General features: G+C 40.9%; 1 long non-coding RNA gene across 1 annotated transcript in view; it reads left to right on the top strand.

Moving 5' to 3' along the window:
• LOC110363080 (uncharacterized) overlaps window positions 1-19,729 on the top strand; it is a 115,079-nt gene that overhangs the window by 89,453 nt on the left and 5,897 nt on the right. Inside the window, exon 12 of the long non-coding RNA XR_010473361.1 lies at window positions 2,142-19,624. This is a non-coding gene — a long non-coding RNA (uncharacterized LOC110363080). The remainder of the gene's footprint in view (window positions 1-2,141; window positions 19,625-19,729) is intronic.

Here is a 19,729-nt window from a genome sequence, read left to right as displayed (position 1 = left end):
TCTTTCTGGAGTTTGAAAACGACTGATATTCCTCTTGTTTGAGCTGCATTCTGCACGCTGTAACACTTCTAGCTTTTGTGTTAGTTGTACCTCTTCCTACCTTTCCATGATGTTATTTTTAAACTATTAGGTATACTTTCCTCTGTGTTTTTTTTTCCTGAATGCACTTTTCACTACCAGGCTTTGGATTTTACCTGCATTCCATGTTTATCCCATAACTTCTTCTCCTTTTGTATATTATTTGTCTGTTGTTTTTATACTTTTGCACATTATTTCTGTCTGTTGATTTTATACTTTTGCTACTACTGCTGTAGGAACTGGGCAGGTTTTGCTCATAAGTAGCTTTTCTGAGATGCTGTGATTCAAGACAGGTACTGATTCAGTAAAGCATCGACCTTTGGTGCTCACAGGGTCAGACCTGATGATCATTGTGGCTCTTAGTGGTGTTAAAACCTATGAAATGGCATTTCCCACTGGAAAATTCTGTTTTGGGAAGCATGTGACACTTTTGTCTGTGCAAGGAAGGCACCTCCCTCCCCTCAGACCATGCAGTGGATCCCATGTCCCAAGCAGTGCAACTCAGTACAGTCGCACATTACTGAGATGCTGAGCCAGAATTCAAATGTGAGAATGAAAATTAAGTTTTTTTGGCAGTCGATCTGCTCATATTGAACAACTTGCAACGGTGCTTGAGGCACGTGGTGCAGCGGGAGGTGACCAGATACAAGGCCAGTACGAATGCCACGTCCAACATTCCCCCACTTATTGCCCAGTTCAATGCTCCAGACGAACCAGCCGACAAAACACTTGGGCTGGAGCAGCGTCCCAGCCCTGCTGTGTGACAACTGGAGAAGATTTCCTGGCATTCATCTTTTTTTGTTCAGTTGGCCACTTTTTATTCTTTTTCCCCCAGAAGCAAAACTGGCCCCCAGACAAACACATCGCAGGGTACGTTACAAAGCCAGGAACGTTAAAAGGAGCAAAAGGAAAGCCAAATTGCTTGCAGAAATTAAAATTGCTTTTTCTTTCTTTTTTTTTTTTTCCATGGGAAGGCAGAGCTCTCCGTGCTGCAAGTGATGCTTGGTTTAATGACAAACAGTGCAAAGATTCCCAAAAATAAGGTTGCGAGCAGACATTTTAAATTTTTTTAATTATTATTATTTTTTAAATAGTGTTAATTGTCAATGCTGCATCCCTGGAAGGTGGCAAAAAGGCTTCCAAAGTTCACTGACTTACCAACCCTGACAGTGATTCTCCTGATAATGGCACAGCAGGTCCACAGTGGCAAAGCCTAATTGACAAAGATCAAAATCTAATTTGGATAACACCAGGAGCCAAGAGGGTCATGCTCCAAATAGTGCTTGAGCCACAACCAGCCGTGTTTGTCATTTCACGGGGAAAATGCAAAAAGGATCATTTCGGGTCCCCAAATGAGGAAGGTGCCAATAATATTGAAAAGCATCCGCAGGAAGAAGCCTTGTTCCTGAGGGTGCAATTACCATGGCCATGATGTGAAATGATAAAAAACCAATATTAAGCAGATTTTAATGTAACAAAGGGTGGCCCCACACTGGGTGTGAGCAGGAAAGGAAGATCCTTTGGGCACCTGGGTGAAAAATAATACAGCTGTAGCAGAGCCTTTCAAGCCGGTGTCTACTCCACGTGTCACCGGGATGAGTATTTCCCTATTGAATATAGGTCACAATGAGAAGCAGGCATCTCATTGTTATTATCTATTAATTCCTTGAAAGGAGCCAGTTTAGCTTGGTCTGTGACTTAAGCAGAAAAACTTATGCTGAGGGTCTTTGTACCATCATTTTAGTTTGTTTTTTTGGGGTAACAAGCTGTGAGCTGTGTCCTGGGTCCAACCTGACTCCAACAAGCAGAGTGAGAATGACAGAGAAATTGAAAGGCTGATATTCACAGGTAATTCCTGACATCTTTTTTATGTGTATTTCGAATGTTTTCCCAAAGAAATAAACAAAAGAGGTCTAAACAAGATAACAGAAAATCCTTTAAGATTCCTATTTATACTCAATGTCATTTGCTGGCAATGAAATGAAATTTTAAGTGAATCTTGCAGCCGTCTTTACACTTTCTAAGGGCAGAACACCATATTTGACTTGTCTATTTACTCCCAGCTTCTGCGGGATTTTACTTGCTCCTCACCTCTGTCTATGAGTTGGATTTCACTTTCCCATTTATAATTCACAAATCGCAGTAGAATAGAAACAATTTCAAGACCTTCCTCTGCGTTGGGAATGAATTCACGTGTGCAGTGCAACTCAGCAACGGCACCACGCGGCTTCTTGCCCTTGGGGCTGTGGTATGAATGAAGGTTGTAAAGTGTATGAAGATTTTCATGGAAAAGGGGACAATTTTTCATAATGGACAGTGAGAAGAAGGGCATGTGGAGGAAAATGAGGACAGAGCTGCGAGGTAACCTGGGCTCAGGGGTGGTGGGCCATTTGTTTTCCATTTTGAGCTTGTGAAAGGATTTAGTGAGGTTTCCAAAGCTCTTACGTGACTTAGGAGCACGAGGTCCACTGACTCAGCTTTTCAAACACAGAAATGAGTTCAAAGCACAAACCCCGGTGCATTTGTTTGCCTAAGCAACTTCAGGTGCTTTAGGAAACACAGTCCCATGCTAGCGCTTTCTAGAAAAAATACATAGTAATAAGATAAATTAAAGCAAAGAGGTTCATGCGCCTACTTTGGCAGCATGAAACTATTTAGGGGATGAATAAAAGGAGAGTAATGAAATGATTCCTGCCGCTGGCCGGCACTCTCGGTTTTGGTAATACCTCAGTTTTGCAGCGATTTGGCAAACCTCTTGTAAACGGTCCAACAACACTTCAGCGAAGCCTTTAGAGAACAGCAATCTGTACAGCACATTAATTTGGCATGTTTAGCAGCCCAGGTCTAGCCCAACGCAGAGGTAGCATAAAGACTACTTATACTTACTGTTCCCGGTCAGGGGTTAAAGTCATTGACAGGCAGCCTTGAAAATATGGCAACACAGCTGCCCGTGCACCATCTGATCCAAGGGATGGTGTTCTCCATGTAGACCAATAACCGACATTAAAAAAGGAAGGAAAAGCAGGGGTTTAGTTCTACCTTTTCATCATCTATGCATTTTTTCTGCGTTAGTTTCTCATGAACCGGAGGGTGATGCTCTGGGCAGCGCAGGTTAGTGAGAGGCAGGAGGTGGATTCTCAGTGTGACCCACTGTTCGTCGTACTTGTCAGGGTACTGGTGAGAATTAAAGAAGCTTTTCATGACAAAAAAGAAATGAATGATTTTTATATTCTCAGAGGTGAAATCAAACCAATCCCATTAATTTCAATTAAAATGTTACCTGTCTCAAGCTATCTCTTTTTTTCACCCTCAAAGACTGTTTAGGGATGGGAAAAATGAAATATTAATGCATTCTATAAATAATATGTGTGAAGTCCGTGGGGACACAGAACCCCCACATCATTAGTTAAATTGATCTTCCTCTTAGATTTTGCAGGAAATCGGGGGGTTGTGTGGCTTAGTTGTCAGGAAAAGCGGTCAAACCTGGGTCTGAACTTGTGTGTTGGATACAGAGCTGAGGTTTCCGTGTTGTTTTTACACATTGTCTCACGGCAGAAGTTTCAGGAGAGTCTCTGGTAGTCTGCATGGTAACTCTTGCTTGTGCAATGCATTCTATTATGGTATTTTCCCGTGTCAAGAATTGCAGGATTATGACCTTAATGGGAAATAAGGATCAAACCACAATTTTTCTCCATTGCGGTACATTGCCTGCCTATCGCGATTATAACGCGTTTGCTGTAATTTTCTTTCTTAGTGCTCCACAGACAATTTTTTTTGTCAAATTCTTATCAATGTTTTAAACACGTGTGACCCTCACACGGCACGAGGAACTTCTAAAAAAGCAGGATCTTCATCTGATTTCTGCAAGAGCCGGTGTGGGGTAATTCAGCTGCTTTGGCTCCCTCTTGAAAATAAAGCACAGTGTGGTCTTTCCCTCCTTCCCCTAAATGCAGCAGAGAAGATACAAAGTCTAGAAATCGTTTTCCCTTTTATATATATATATATATATATATATATATTTTGCGATAACATAAAGTCACTGCATGAGCAACCAGCCATGTTTATTAATAGAGATCTCCAATTTTGGAATCTTTGGTAAATTGAGAACATACTGAGAAAGAATCTTATCACTCGAATCGTAGGAAATCCATTTCCAAGTTGTCTGTTTTTCATCAAATTAAAATTAGTTTCATGGGAATATGAGAAGGTTTTTATAATTAGATAATGGAAATTTGCCTAGGTTATCTTCCACTTATTTGGATGGAACATAAATAACAAGAATGTCACATCATGCCAGTATTTACTCATCCAACTCAGCACAAATCCTGGGTCAAGTATAAAAAGATTGGAAAACATTTTAGTGCTTGTTGCTTAGAGACCATTTTTAACCACTGGAAGGATCTCAGTCAAATCCACAGTTGCACAGTGAAAAATCTAAAACTTGTGACTAGTTACCAGCCTCTCTGAAAGATTTTGCTCAGGTACAACATTCCTTGGCATTATCCATCAGGTGACTGGGGGTGATGTTCTCCTTCCTCAGCCAGTACAGAAACGGGATGGGGGAATCATTTGGACATATTTCTCCTTTTCAATTAAATATAGTCAGAAATAAGCAACTCCTGCTTTTGATTTTTTTTTTAATTTTAAGCATTATGATCATCTCTGCTCTCTCCCCTGCCCATACTTGTATTGAATAGTGAACCTGGATGGTTTAGGTGAAAATCCATGAGATTTGGAGCCCATTCCATGGCCAGGAGGTTCCAGCGATGTCTCGATGAAGTGGTGGAGATGGTTGGTGCTGCCAAAGGCGTCTGACAGCCCCCCATTGACACGGTCTCCTTGAAGCATTTGTGACTACTAGTGCCACAGCGAACCATTTTCCCTACAAACCACAAAGTGAGGGCGGTGGAGACAACATGGATGACAAAAAGGGTGCGAAAGGGAGCACAGAGGATGCTGAGAGAGAACCAAACCAGTCCTTTCAGGTATGGTTTTATTTTTTTACCCAATTAATACCAAAGAGACAAAGGGCTGAATTCTGCTGCTGAGGAGGCACAGGGGGAAAACTCCCAATTTGCTGCAGGTCAGTGATGGGTGAAAATCAATGTACAGCCTCAGTGGTGTCTACGGTGGGTCTGGGGTCTTCTGCTCCCCACCAGCACCACCGGTCATTCCCTCCTGCCCATTACGCTATGGCCAACATCTGTCCTGCACAAAGAGAGGAGTCATTTCATCCACTTCATCGGTGGCAAAATGGAGGCAGGGAGGAGGAAAGTGGGTATTTTTCCCCTCCCTTATTTTTCCTTTTTTCCCAGCACACAAAGCTAGGCAGCAGTGGAGTCTCCTGCCTCGGTGTCCTGTGTGGTCCCAGCTAACACATCTACTGGTTGGGCTGGAATGCCTCTTCCCATTTCCCTGCAGAACAGGGTCTTTAATAATCTCTTCATTTGAATTTAAACAGTGTCTCATCCTTGTTGGGGCTAATATTATCCGAAATGGTACAGCAGGAGACCCCGGTCTCCCCAGACAGCTCTGGAGATTGCTGGCAGGGGAATTACCCTAGATATCTTTTAGCGGAAGTTCAAATGTCTATTAAAGAGGGGCAAAGAACATGTAACCTTGGGTGAACCTTCAGTCAAATCATATTAATTGTCACAAGGTGGGTTGCAAAAGAGAGTTTTGTGATCATTTGCACAGCGTGCATGAAGTAAAAGGTAACATCTTATGTTCTTTTCAAGTAAGAGATATAATTTAGGCAGCAGCACGACCAGTGAGTGGGTTGCTCACAGTATGGTATGGTGTAATGAAGAGAAACTGTGACATCACATCCCTCCCAAACAAATACAATGTAATATCCCAATTAGCACAACCATTTTCCTCCTGAAGTGTTAAAAAAGTATTTTTTCCAGTAATCCCTTTTTTCTAATACAGGAAGTTTAACATAATTTAAAAACAAATGTTCCGTTGGGTAAAATGGCATGTGTTTCTGCATGCTCCTATTAGGCATTAATCCTCAGATGATATTTATGTGACCATTTCTTTTCAGGCACCCTAGATTCATTGCCTGAAAACTAGGAAATATCCCCAAAATACGCCACCCAACTACAGCAGGAAGCCTTTCCTCCTGCAAAAGAGCTGGATAATGGAACTTGTACTAGGGAATCTTGCAGATCCCAGCCAAGCCATTCAGCTCTTTGAATATACGGGGAAAGTTTTACATCAGTGACTGAAGAGACACTAAAATTAAATAAACTCAGGAAAAGAGCATGTCCTGCATGATAATTTTCAGTGGAGCTTGAAGTAAATGTATATAACCAGATTTTAGGTAGTATTCAACACCTGTCCATTCACGCTGGTAAGACTAAGAGCTTTTCCACAGGTTTTGCATACTGGGAGCTGTCGTTTCTTTTTTTATCCCTATATAGACTGTCAGGCTTTTATATATTAAGCACTGATTGCTTTTGTCTTCCTTTAAGAAATGCCATCCCTGCAAACACATCATCTCTCGGTGCGTATTCTGCACATGGAAACAGAGTCCTTGGCGAACCGGCACGTGGAGAATGCAAAACCGTATTGATAACTAAAAGCAGCTGGGGTATAGTCTTATCTTCCCCTTTGTGAATCTCAACAATTAATATATTCTATATGCTTCTCTCTCTTTCTCCCATGTCCCATTTATTTATTTTTTCCCCCCTTGCCCTAAATTCTGCATGCCTACCCCCGGACACGGGATTGGTGAGAGGAGTTTAAAATTAGTGCCTAAAGGCAAAGAATTTCCCAACCAGTGCCTGCGCGATGCTCGGAACGATCCCCAGCACTGGGCTGGAGTGGAAAGGGGAGCTGGTGGCATTTGCTGAATCGCGCCTGACATCTAATTATGTCCCGGTCCTTGGCAACAGCTTGAAGATAACCTGCCTCTTGCCAATCATCCTGGAAAACTGCTGCTTCTTCTCCTCGATGCCTTTAGAGGTTTCTGCAGCATTGTGCTCCCTTTGCAGGTTTTTGCTGCCAGGTACACGGTGGACCTGTGATCATCTTGGAAAAAGACCCGTTTTGGGTCTTGGGAATGTGCATATGTTCCATTTTTACACCTGTTTTGTGGCTTCCTGAGTTTTCTCTGGGAGAGCAGGAGCAGAAGGGGAAAATAGTTTGCAGCCACTGCAGAAAGTTGCATTTTTTGCCTTATAGTACAGCTGTCACCTCTCAAGCAAATACAATTACCTGTTTCCTAATTAGGACAAGTTTGAAAGAGATTATATGAGTCACTGGGAAGTTATATTTTATCATTTACCCCAGAATAGCTCTATAGATTCATAAATGTTTTCCCTACAGAGAAAACCTTGAATTTATGTGAAGGTCGGATAACTCTGGCTCTTGAATCAGGTTGGAGCGCAGGGCGGAGGCTGCTGTGCTGCTGCCTGGGGTGGCTTTCCAGGCATTGATCACCAAAGAATCCGGCAAATTACCATGTAAAAAGAGGAATAAGTGCAAAATAAGGAATGATATAAGGAATAAAAATCTCATTATCCAAAAATAAAGATATATGGGATGAAATTCCAGTGTGAGCTTCCAAATATATATATATATATATATATATATATATATATTTCACCTAAGTAATTTTCCTTTGGAATTTTATTCCTGAGATCAAAAGTTCTTACAGGCAATCTTTTATTTTTTTTTTTAAATACTAGTAACATGCCAGGCTAACGTGTTACCATACTGAAAGAACAATGAAATGAAGAAAGGATATTGAAATTGTCAACAGATAAAAAGTCTAATATTAGGAAAATATTATGGGTTTAGAGGAAATTTTATTAATGTCACGTTTTTCCACAGCTGCTATTTTCAGGGTTTTTGCATAGTCGGTAAAGTTTCAATTCCCAGTTCCTAAATATCTCAGGATATCTACATCTGGTAGACACTGGATTTGTGATGAGGAGCTCACTTGCCCACTAGACCTTTAACTGTGTGACTTATACCAGCGTTTCAGGTACGTCTTGTCAGTCTGCTGATCTAACATGTGCTGCTGGTGTTCCCTTCTCAATGAATATTTTGGATGCCACCTCCCTCCATAGCTGATGCTCATTTTGGTACCCAGTTTTGTGCTGTGCGCTCCATTAATTCCCAGTTTGTGGCAATGAAGCCCTTTAGAGCCAGAAGAGTTGAGGTTTTTGTGCCGACGCTGATGTGCTGCTCTCTGCGTAGAGGGGTAGGACCTGCTCACTACCCTGATTGACTAGGAGAGTGTAGTGGTATCTTTCTTAATTAGGGGGAACAAGTCCTTAATTAGAGTTTAATACACTCAAATATGGAAGGGATGGAACTCAAGTATTGTTGTCATTGGGGAGACTTCTGAATGCAAGAGGTAAAGGAGGAAATAATTACTGTTATTCTTGCTCCTTTCAATATATCATAGGCAAACCATAACATTTTAATGGAAAAAAGCATGTGTTTTTCACCAAAATTAAGAGTTTTGGTTTGTGGGTTCAAAATATGGGGGACAGGATTAAGGTTAGCTTTTTCTTTCCTTGGGGATCAAAGACGTCGTTGCTTGCACGTTGGATTTCAAGTCTGCTCGCTGTAAGTTTTTTTCTTTATTTGTATTTTTATACTAAAGTTCTTTTAAGCACTCTATAACACATTAAGTGAGAAAAAACTGCTTAAAATTCTGATGGCTCCTCCTTTTCTCTGCCTTTACAGCTCAGAAACAAGGAAGATATATTGTTTTGGACATAGTTTAAAAATTGTTTTGGTTAGTTTTGCTGCTAAGTTTTGAAGTTACCCTTTCATCTGTTCATGAAGAAAATCTAAAGCTGATTTCTGAATGGAGGGAGGGAAGAAGCCACCAAGGGAAGTGAGAAAGGGCAACCAGAATGGTTCGTGTACATTCATATGGAGAAAGATCTTTCCAGAACCCACCTGGTTCTTTTGTTTTGGCTCAAAGCTGGTCTACTGCTAAAGCTTGAATTAGTTCATGTCGTGTTTGAGAGTGGTAAGCTTGACTTGGAAAAAAAGTAATGGCAGTTATGGAAAGTTAATGGTGGCTCTTGTGCTCAGTTTGAACAAATGAAAGATTGGGGTGAGTTTTCCTTGTTTGGTTGGCAAAGAGGGAAACAAAGTCACAAATTATACAGTAACTAAAGGAGAGCCGTGAATTACTTAGTGGCTTTACAATATCGTTACTGCATCACCCTCTGCAGAGCAAATTACAGCATTACAGAGATATAGAGAGAGCTTTAAGAAAGGAAACTCATAAAGAGAAGGAAATAGTATGTATCAAAAAAAAGATATGCCACATTAGAGCTATTCCTCTTTCTGATGTGCTGCTGTTCACCATTGAAGAAAACAGCAAAAGGTACTGAGAAGTAGGCACTATTTGAATAGATCTAGTCATCAACAAATAATTGTGTTTTAATTAAAATGTGTCATGTCATTCTGCCATTCCTACATTACATGAGCGTGAAAATGTATGAAGGATAATGCAGTAACAATTAAAATGACAGTTTCCCAACTCTTAAATTTAAATGGTTGGCAATTAACTGCCTGATAAATCTCACTTTTCTGTGTGTGGTGTTTCCTTTCTTTCTGTGAGCATTAAATTGTCCTAATTGCTGATATTGCATATTCCTCGACTGTTGACAGTTTTCTGTTGTGTCAAACAGTTCTAACTTGCTCCAAGTATTGCTTTATCTTTGCATGCAGGTCAAAGATGATATATTCCACATTTACCAAATGGAGAGGTCATGAAATCCTAGCGCCTCAAAGACACAGATCTGATAAATTGTAAAGCACAAGCCTTGTACACAAAAGAAGAAAATAGGAGATGTAAATCCCTCATTTCTGCTTCTTGGGGAAAAGTTTCTTTATAAAACAACTGCTGTGTTTGGGCTGATTGTTATTTTTTTTATGTGAATCCTTGTAGATTGCAAACAAAAGCCAAACTGCTTACAAAAAAATTAAAGGAAAAGAACCACCAACAATATTTGATAGAACAAAAAAAAATCAGGTTAGTAACAAATAATTGGGTCGTGGTTGTGGGATTATTGTTTATGTTTGTCTCCTGTTTCTCAGTCCATATATTGTATTTGGAACATGTTTTTAGGAATTTTTGCAGCTATGTGGACTGCTGATTTTCTCGTTAATCTGAAGGAAGGCTCTGATTCTCATTTAATTGCTAGTTTCTTCTAATCTCTGCTTGTGAAAACAGGTTTTAAGAAAATCTCCAGCCTCAGTCACACTTGCTATAACATTACAAAACTTGGCAACCATTGAAATATTTGCAGATATTTTTCTTGCCAGTTTTTTCTCAGTTCTGCTTGCAGCCATCAGCAGGGAACCTTTTGAGGTACAACTACTCCCTATGTAAAATCTTCCCGAGCCCGGTTCAGAGCTGGTGGGTGCAAACACAACGGTATTGACTTCAGCAATAAAAAAGGAAAAGAAAGAAAAAGACAAATGTCGTTATAAACCCTTACGTATACCTAGGTTTTGGTTTTGTGCTGTTTTTGTGTTCCTGCACAGGGAAGTGCAGACCAAGGGTTTTCTTCATTGCGGCTACAGGAAAATCAACGCACAATCCTTATTGCTTATCTGGGGAGGCTGCAATTCAAAATCAGGTGTTGTTGCCTTTTTTTTTTGTAGCCTTGTGCTAAGGATTTAAAATCCTTTTGGAGGCTTCCTAGCAGTGGTTTGTTAATGGTCTTGTGTGTTGTTACCCACCTCCGAGGAATTTTGATCAGCTGAGACACAATTCCCCCAAATACATTGGGAAAAAATCAGTCGAAACGGTCACGCGACAGATCAAACGAGAATTTGTCTTGGAAAAAGTCAGCATCCAGGTTGATGTGTATTACTCCAGCTCATCCATCCAAGGGTTTAGTAAAGGTAACGTGAAAAGAATTGGGGTGAGCAGCCAGCAGGAAGAGTTATGGGGCGATGACGAGAATCTTTCCCCAAACAGAGTCCTTGAGACAGGAAAACGCACCAGCAGAACTGACAAGTTCTGGGTTGCAAGGCAAAGAAGATCTTTTTCTCTCTCTCCTTTTTATTTTAATTTTTATTTTTTATTTATTCTGTTTATTTATTTTTTCCCCTCCAGCATCAAAAGCACAACAAGAGGCAGAAAAGTTTGAATTTAGGGCAATAATTTTTTCTTACTAAACACATTTATCCCAGTAGCTGTTGCCACCTCTAAATTAGGTGTGCTGAGCCGTGGGTATCCTGAAAATCTCATGGCTGGGGAAGGAAAGCTGACCAAAGGAGATAGTGGTGGCAGGTTCAATTCAACTAGCTTAACGTGGCCACGTGAAAATATAGGATACATATTGCTTACACTTGTGCTGGGTAGGTTGATGAGAAAATAATTATTTATTCAGAGATAATTAGCAGTTTTTCCTTTTTTGTTTAATTTATTTACTTTCTCCTTATTTTCTGCCTTTTCTCTTTTTCAGCCATCTTTTAGCAATGTATAGTATGGGTGTATAGTTAAAAATTCGGCACCAGCTGAAGCACTGATTTGATTATTGTTAATTTGATGTCATCTGTCAGTGAATGGTGAAAAAGTGGCTGTTCCTCTGCGCAGAGGCTCTATCTAGTACCTGGAAAATACTTATTACCAAATTGCTTAAAAATCACAGCTTGTTTTTGCATGACAAGATGTTTTTCTGTTGGATGAACGGCTGTGCATGGGTGAGATGGAGTTGCAAGTGGGATGTTGGCAGGAACGAGACAGATGCAATAAAGTGACTTGTTGAACACACTTGTTTTTGGGGCCAGTGTTTCCAAATGCACTTAAATAAAGGGAAATATAGGTAATGCAATTTTGTAGTCCTTGTTTGTAAATGGTTTTTCTGTGCATTTGTCTCTCTCGTGCTAACCTTTCATATCCATTGTGTTGACATATGGCTTCTAGAATAAAAGATGCTCCAGAATTAGTAGATAATTTCTGATTTACAGGAGGTGCCATCACCTCCACCCACACTTGGAAAAAACAGTGTTTTTTCCACTGGGATCTAGTTTGAGATGTGGGTGATGAAGGGGACAAGCTCCTCCAAGTGTCCCTTTGTGATAGGGATTTGGTCTCTGGGTGGAAAAGGTAATGACTGGAAAGGACGGGGTTTAGAAGCATCTTCTATGGCTTAATTGAAGAAGTGGTGGCATAAAAATGAAGGAGGGTTTTCCCTGCTAAGTGTGAGTGGTGGGTTGTGTTTGTCAACCTGTGAATTAAATAAGGTAAAGCACAATTTGGGTCAAATGAGTGATGTAAAAATGAAGCATTTTGCCTCCTTATTTGAAAAGGAACTTAGAGCAAGTCAGAAGATGACTCTCCAAGGGGCCAACACCACCACAAGAATTGAAGTATGTCTTCTCTTCCTGACTTTTCCACCAACCACAGGGTTTTCATATTAAAAACCAAACAAATAGATCTGGCTAGAATTAGGCTGACAAACAAATGCAAATTCATGGCACACAAAAAAACCCCTCTAGAGCATAAAAGAGAAAAGCATCCTGCTGGTTTGCAAAGGGAGGGATGGCTCAAGGGCTTTAATTTTTTTAAAGTAGAAATATATCGCATTTTAGTTCTGTTCTTTGCAGTGGGAGGATTGCTTGAGAGCTGGAGGTTGTTGATGTCCAGGCCAATGCGGGAGGGTGGTTGGTCCACCTGTCTGTCCGTCCTCCTCTCTGGTCTCCTCCAGGCCCAGGTGGGCAGCCCTTGGGGGCAACAGGGTGGACATGGATGCAGAAAAGTGACCTGGAAATACCTTTATTTCTGTTGATTTGGGGCCATTCCACCTGCCCTTCCTCCCTGGAGATTTACTGTGTTAAATTTTCTCTGTTGTCTAAAGGCTCTGAACAAAGGGAGATTTGTAGAAGATTTGTATGAGGCAAGGGCTCATATTTGGTCTATATTTCAGAGAGGTAAAATAAAAGGTTGAACCTGGTACGGATAAACTGCTATGGGAGTTTTCCTGGGTACCCATGGCATATTTCTTTTGTGATCTTCCAGGAGGTGAAGGGTGAAACTGGAGCTATATGAAGAACAATTTGTTTGCTCTTAACAGAGGTGCAGACAGATGAAGCTGGTGAGCAGAATTTCTGGGGCTTTCACTTTTTTTCTTTAAAAAAAAACCCTCCTCATGTGCTTATCTGGATGAAACCCTTGATTCTTCCCTCTGCAGATCGGTAAAACTTCCTAAAAATAGTAATTGCACTGGTGTTGTGAGATGATGCTTGTATTCTGAACATAAAGCCTTCATGATCATAGAATGATAGAATATAGTTGGGGTTGAAGGGACCATCCCAGCTCCCCCAGTGCCCCCCCTGCCATGAGCAGGGACATCTTCACCAGCTCAGGGTGCTCAGAGCCCCATCCAGCCTGGCCTGGGATGTCTCCAGGGATGGGGCACCTACAAATGATTACATATTTTTACTTACAGGTACATATAAATGCAGGATAAATTAATCTGTCTGGACATACTGGCCTTGAAAAGGCTTGTACTGAAAGCAATTAGTTTGGGTTGTCATTCTGTCCTATTTTATCCATACATCTCATGGAAGGTTTAACAATGGCCTTGGTTTATTTTGGTTATTTTTTCTTTCCACGTGTGCAACACAATGGACAGGAATTTTATCAACAGTGATAGAAACTGTCTTCCCAGATTCACAGTGTAGATGATAGAGGAAGGCTTCCTTGGCCAAAAAAAGGGCTACGTGCTTTTAGTTACTGTCTCTGTATGTCTTTGCTGCCATAAAGAGCTTTTTTCTACTTTGTTCAGAGGTCAGTGTGGACTGTCCACCTCTTTCATAGACGCAGAGGACTGTCTTTAGTGGAAGGTGGTGGGGAAAAATGACCATTTTGAACAGCCGGAGCTTTCCTGCTGCTGGGGAGGTTGTGAGATTTTTCAGTGCTTGTTCAGTTTTCCAAGCATTAATTGCAGAATTCACTCACAACCCTATTTTTATTTTATTTCTTTATTTCTTTTTGTTTGTTTGTTTTTAATTCATGGGTTCAGAGGAAAAGAAACTGTGATTTTTCTATGGCTTGAAAATAGCCAACAAGGGTCCTGTTAGCCATTGGTATGTGCCAAAACATCTCTCTGCAAATCCATGTCACCACACATCTTCCCTCTGCACAAAACCGGGCATTAACTTGCATCCTGAGACGGTGGTGGTTCTTCCTTGGCTTGTGAGATTGAGTTAGCAAAGTCATCACAACCATCTCCTTTCCTGAATTGTGTGGGAATGGGACATATGGGACATCTGAAAGGCTGGAGGGGGTGGTGGCACCTTCAGGACGAAGGGTCTGTCCAGATTGAGGTTTCACAGCCAGGGGACCACCAGCTTCTCCTTAAAACTCTGCTAGGCAAAAATCTTCAAATACCGGGTAAGAGAAAAAAAAAATATCATAAAACTTAGTTAGCATTAACTAATTAACTGTAATAATATCACTTAAAATCAGTGCCTGGAAATATAGTATCTTTCGCCCTGTACTATGATATGTATAGGTGTTGTCTTTCATGCAGCTATGCATCCATTTTGAGACCTGACAGTGATGGTCAGTTTTTAAACATTTAATTGCTGCCATTGTTTTACTGAAGGAATTTTGCAGCCTTGCTTAGCCAGCTGATCCCTCACAGCAGCTCCTATTCATTGCAGTGATTTAGATAATAAAAAAAAATCATCTATAATTCAAATTTTTTATTATTCTATGTAACTTCTTACTATTGAAAGAGCTTAGTAGAAGTTGAACTGTCAATACCATAGAAGCATCCATACCAGTAATCAAATATACTTCGTATTTTGCCAGGTGTCCTGGGCTCTCACATCTGTCATCACCACCTGTGATAGTTTTCCTCCTTTTTTTTTTTTTTTTGCACTAAATAATCTGTTAGAATTTTTGTTTTTAAACTAATTTTTTGGTTTTTAGTGATTTTGAAGATACCAGCGAGGAGGATGGGTAATTTTGCACCACGCAGGCTTTCTGAGCACAGCGATGGTCATCGTGGAGCCTCATATACACAACTGCACAGAGCTGCTCTCCATCAGGTGTGTCATTAACAATGGACAACCACATGGATGTAGATGAGGATTTACTGAATAAGTAGATGTATAAGACTTTGCAATTCTCTGTCACAATCAAAATGGCCTCTGTCAGAGCACTGGATGCTGGCAATGAGCCTGTTTGCAGGATCCTCATTCCCAGTGGTGATGGATGAGCCAGACAAGGACCCATCCTGACTCGCGTGTCCCAGCTTGAGTGTTGAGGCTGCCAGGCGGGAAAAGCCAAGAGGGTGACGTTGCCTTGCTGGACGCTGTGCAAATTTAGTCAAGAATTGCTGAAAGACAGTGAACAGAGAAGACCATGATTCTGCATTTCCTAGGTTTTAGAAAACTGCTACATTTTAAAAAGTGTAATAAATACATTTATTTCATTTTTTAAGAACACTGAGTATGTCAGATATCACATCTATGTGATATGTCAATACTGCCTGAATGATTTTGGCTGGTAGTTAGAATCATAGAATGGTTTGGGTTGGAAAGGACCTTTAAAGATCACCCAGTGCCCCCCCTGCCATGAGCAGGGACATCTTCACCAGCTCAGGTTGCTCAGAGCCCCGTCCAGCCTGGCCTGGGATGTCTCCAGGGATGGTTCATCCACCACCTCTCTGGGCAGTCATCATTACACATTGAGTATCTCTTGAACGTGTCCGTACTGATGATTTTAAAGACCAGGATCAGGAAACATCAGCAGGGCTTTAGCCCGAACTCCCGCGTGCCCTGGTTTGCCAGTATCGACACAAGGAGCTGTTAAACCACCCTTGTTTCCAAGGAAAAAAAGTGAAAATGTCAACATTGGTGGCTTTTAAAGGCAGGGACGGGAGTGAAGCAGACACACTCATGGGCTTTAGTACACCTGATCATAGACCCGCTTACACAAATACTTTAAAAATAGTCAACTCTTTTATACACCATTAGTTACGAGGTATGTAACTAACGAGGAAAGGTGTTTTGAGGTAAAAGGGTGGCCCTAGTCCAGCCTATTTGTGAGAAGCACTTTCTTGTCAGTTTGTGGGGAATTTACCCCGCTGATTCTTGGAAATGCAGTTTCCAAAACCTGTTTCCTATTTGCTCCCTTGCCGTTGCAGAAGAAGTGCTGATGTTCTTCAGCACCTGCCAAAATACAAACGTAATATTCATTGTGCACTTGAAGGGTTGCTGTATCCCTGCGCCGCTGACACTGGTCCTTAGACGTAAATGAGACACCTTTTCTTATAAAGCATAAGAACTATTTGCAGCTAAGTTGGACTTAAAAACAGGATTTTTTTTGGCTGATGCATTATGGTGGGGATGGGTGTAAGAACTTGCTGAGAAAAATGTGCATTTGCTCAGCTCCTTTTTGGATTGGCTGGGTCTCAGTTTCAGTGATGCTGCATGATTCTGTGCTGTAAAAGGGAATTTTAGTACTGTTTTTGGTTCCGATAAGTTTAATATGGGCATCTATTAATTTGCTTTTGGAGATGCTAACTGTTATACAAAAACTGAGCATTGTGATGGATTTTTACACGTAGAAAACTATTCAGGAAATTCTGTTTTTAAAAGGGCAAACCTTAAAAATAAAAAGTCCTAAATGTGCCTTGGTTGAGCTGTTTAAAATATGACACATCCCCTAAATATGTCACGTTTATTTTTGTAATATTATAAATAAAAATGTTGAGTGAGAAAATAATCTCTTTGCTGTACTTGGGAGCACATGCTCTGCCAGCAAAGGTCTCTGTAAATAGCAGAGGTCAGAACTGCTTGGGATCTCTCCACCACCAGCCTGAAACAAAGAAATACATTTTTATGTGTACATTACATAAAACATACATAGGTATTCCTCCATGTATCGTAAATCCTATTCACTACGATATGCCAAAAAAATCAGGGGGAAATATCTGTCTGTTAAACCCCTTGGCTATTGTTTCTTAACGCTGACATATAGCTATATGTGCTTTAAGGTTAGGGATTTTAGCCTGGGAATCTTTGGCAAATGCTTTTGGATCGAAACCCTACAGCTGATTGAAGTGGGTTTTCCATGAGAAGAGGTCAGTTTTGATAAATCTTCTCACTTCAGGGAAGAGTTGAAGTGGTCCAAAGGTCCTTTTTCTAGGTTTTGATAGAATTTTGGATTCTAAACAACTTTCTCTGTTTGTTTAATACTGTTAACTTGTTGAAAAAGGAAAAGAAATAATCCTGGACATATATTTTTTTTCCTTTGTAGACTTTTTCTCTGTTATTTTCCTAATTCCGCAGTAACACAGGAAACTGCTCTCTTGCTGTCTGAGTAGGGAAGAATTTGTTTCTGCTTCTCCAGCCTTTATTCTTATTTGAAAGAATTAAGAATATTTGAGTTTATTCACTTTTTAACCTGAAAAATTATCATCAAGCGGCTTTAAATGAGCTCACGTTTGTTGCATATTCTCCACAGTTTTGCTTTGAAGTCGTGTGTTATTTTATGTTGCTCTGTTATCATTTATTTGGATATATAGCCCACCAATTACCTGTCACATGTCTCTGTTTTTCCCCATTTCCATTTAATTCAGCCGAACTTTCTGAGATCCTCCCTATTCCTAAAACCCTCTTACTCTGGTGATTTCAGGAGAAAAAAGTGAACAGATTGTGGTCTCAACTGGGGCAAATACATTTGAATTGGGGAAAAAAGGATTGCGGAAGAAAATGTAGTGACAGCTTCCTATGCTTTTCATTGCATTTCATTCCTCCACGCTTTTCATTTTGGATGTTTAGAGCATCACTCTCATCAGAAGGGAAAGAGGAGCTGCTCCTCTGTGGCTTTAAAATGTTGGCATTAATGGTCATAGTATTTGGTACATATTCAACGTTGTGGTGATAATATTGTGTATCCAAGCTGGTTTTGATACCAGCCTGTGAGCAGTGGCACAGGAGGTGGATGGAGAACCAGTACATCCCACCAACACTCAAGTGGTGAAGATTTTGCTGGGGGACCCCGAGCCCTATGGAGATGCAGCTTCTGGGCACTCATCCGCACAATTCGCACTTACTCGACTTCTCCCAGATTGCAGTTGGTATAATCCAGTCAACTTAAAGTGTGTTTAAACTGCTAATGCACTGGGTCATTGATTTTAACAGTGTTCTTACTACTACGTTTAATTATTGTACAAGCTGTTATTTAAGAGCGCAGTTTCGGTGGCGGGTTGTAATAAATGAAACAACCCGGTAATGTGTGTGAGGCTCTAGTGAAGAGGTTTTTATGGTGAGGAGAGAGGCTGTGTGCATGCATGGAGTGTGCTCCATGAGCATGGTGGTGAGGTGGGATATTGAGTGACAAGTATGTGATGCTGGGGCCTCCTGAACACTGATGGTCTCCACCAGTAGTTACGAGTGGAAACCAAACTCAAGTGAAATGAAGTTCTGCTGAAAAAACAAAAACACCCCACCAAAAAAACCAAAACAACACTACCAAAATATTAAGGCCTCCATGGGTGCTTTAGCATTGCTTCTGTAGCAGCAGGATGGGACTGGCCCTGGGGGATGTTCCATCTCGGGAAGAAAGGTGCATGGAGCTCACAGGAGGACCTTCCCCTTCTTCTGGTTGGTGTTGGTGGAAATGCTCCTCTTTTCTCTCTCATTTCGCATCGCCCTGACTTTTGAGAAAATACCTCTCATCCACCTTGTTTGTTGGACACCTCAGAAGGGAAAGTACTTTAGCATGCTGGTGATGCTGGAAAAAGTTGAAAAGGGGTATGGTAGAAAGTGTCAGATTGGAATTCTTTTGAAAATTAAGCTGTATTTCAGATAACCAAACAGTTCTTTTTGAATCACAGGGAGACTGAAGGACTCTGCTGTTGTATTTAGTTTTGTCTGTATTGAGTGTGGAGGGTTTGTTTGGGGTTTTTTTGTGTGCTTTTTTTTTGTGTGTGGGGATTTTACATCCAATATTCATGGCAGTTGCTGCTCAAAAGAGTTTGTTTTGAAATTTGTTTTACTTTGCGTGAAGGGATTTGTAAGGGATTTTTATTTTCTGGCGTGACAATGATTAGTTGAGGTCTGGTTTGGATGCTGACACTGTGGTAGGACAGAAATGAAGTGCTTTGGGAAGGAGAGGGGCGAAGGAAAGTGCTTCCTTTCCAGCTTCTCATTCATACTTTATATTTTTCACCCCATCCTGAGGAAGATTAATTCTGATTTATGCACCTTCAGGGTCAGTTGGTGATCGGTTCGGCTTTGCTCTGGGACTGTTGGCAAGCAGGGGGTTGTCCCAGCCTTGGAGCAGATGGGGCACCCAACACCTCTTGGGCAGCTGAGCCCCATGTTGAGCCCCCACCTCTGTCTGTGGAGAATATGACGCTGTTCATCCCATGGTGTTCTCATGGTTTTGTTTTAATTTCCCTATTCCACCGGGAAACGCAATACAATATATGTATGACACGAGGCTCTTTGTATTTCTAGATTAGAGCAATATCACAGGAACAAGAAGGGATCGATGCTTTCGTGAACAGGCTCCACGTCTTACGGTGGTACAAAGGTGAGGCCAAACAGTTTTAGAATAAACAGCTCTCTGCTCTCCTGAGATACCAGGTGCTGCTGAAAAGTAGGATATTTCTTGCACATCGTGTGAAGAGAGGCAATT

This window comes from Columba livia, chromosome 6 (genome assembly GCF_036013475.1).
Source record: "Columba livia isolate bColLiv1 breed racing homer chromosome 6, bColLiv1.pat.W.v2, whole genome shotgun sequence".
Classification (NCBI taxonomy): Eukaryota; Metazoa; Chordata; class Aves; order Columbiformes; family Columbidae; genus Columba; species Columba livia.
The sequence above is the reverse complement of the archived record's forward strand: the minus strand, read 5'-3'. Positions and strand labels throughout refer to the sequence as shown.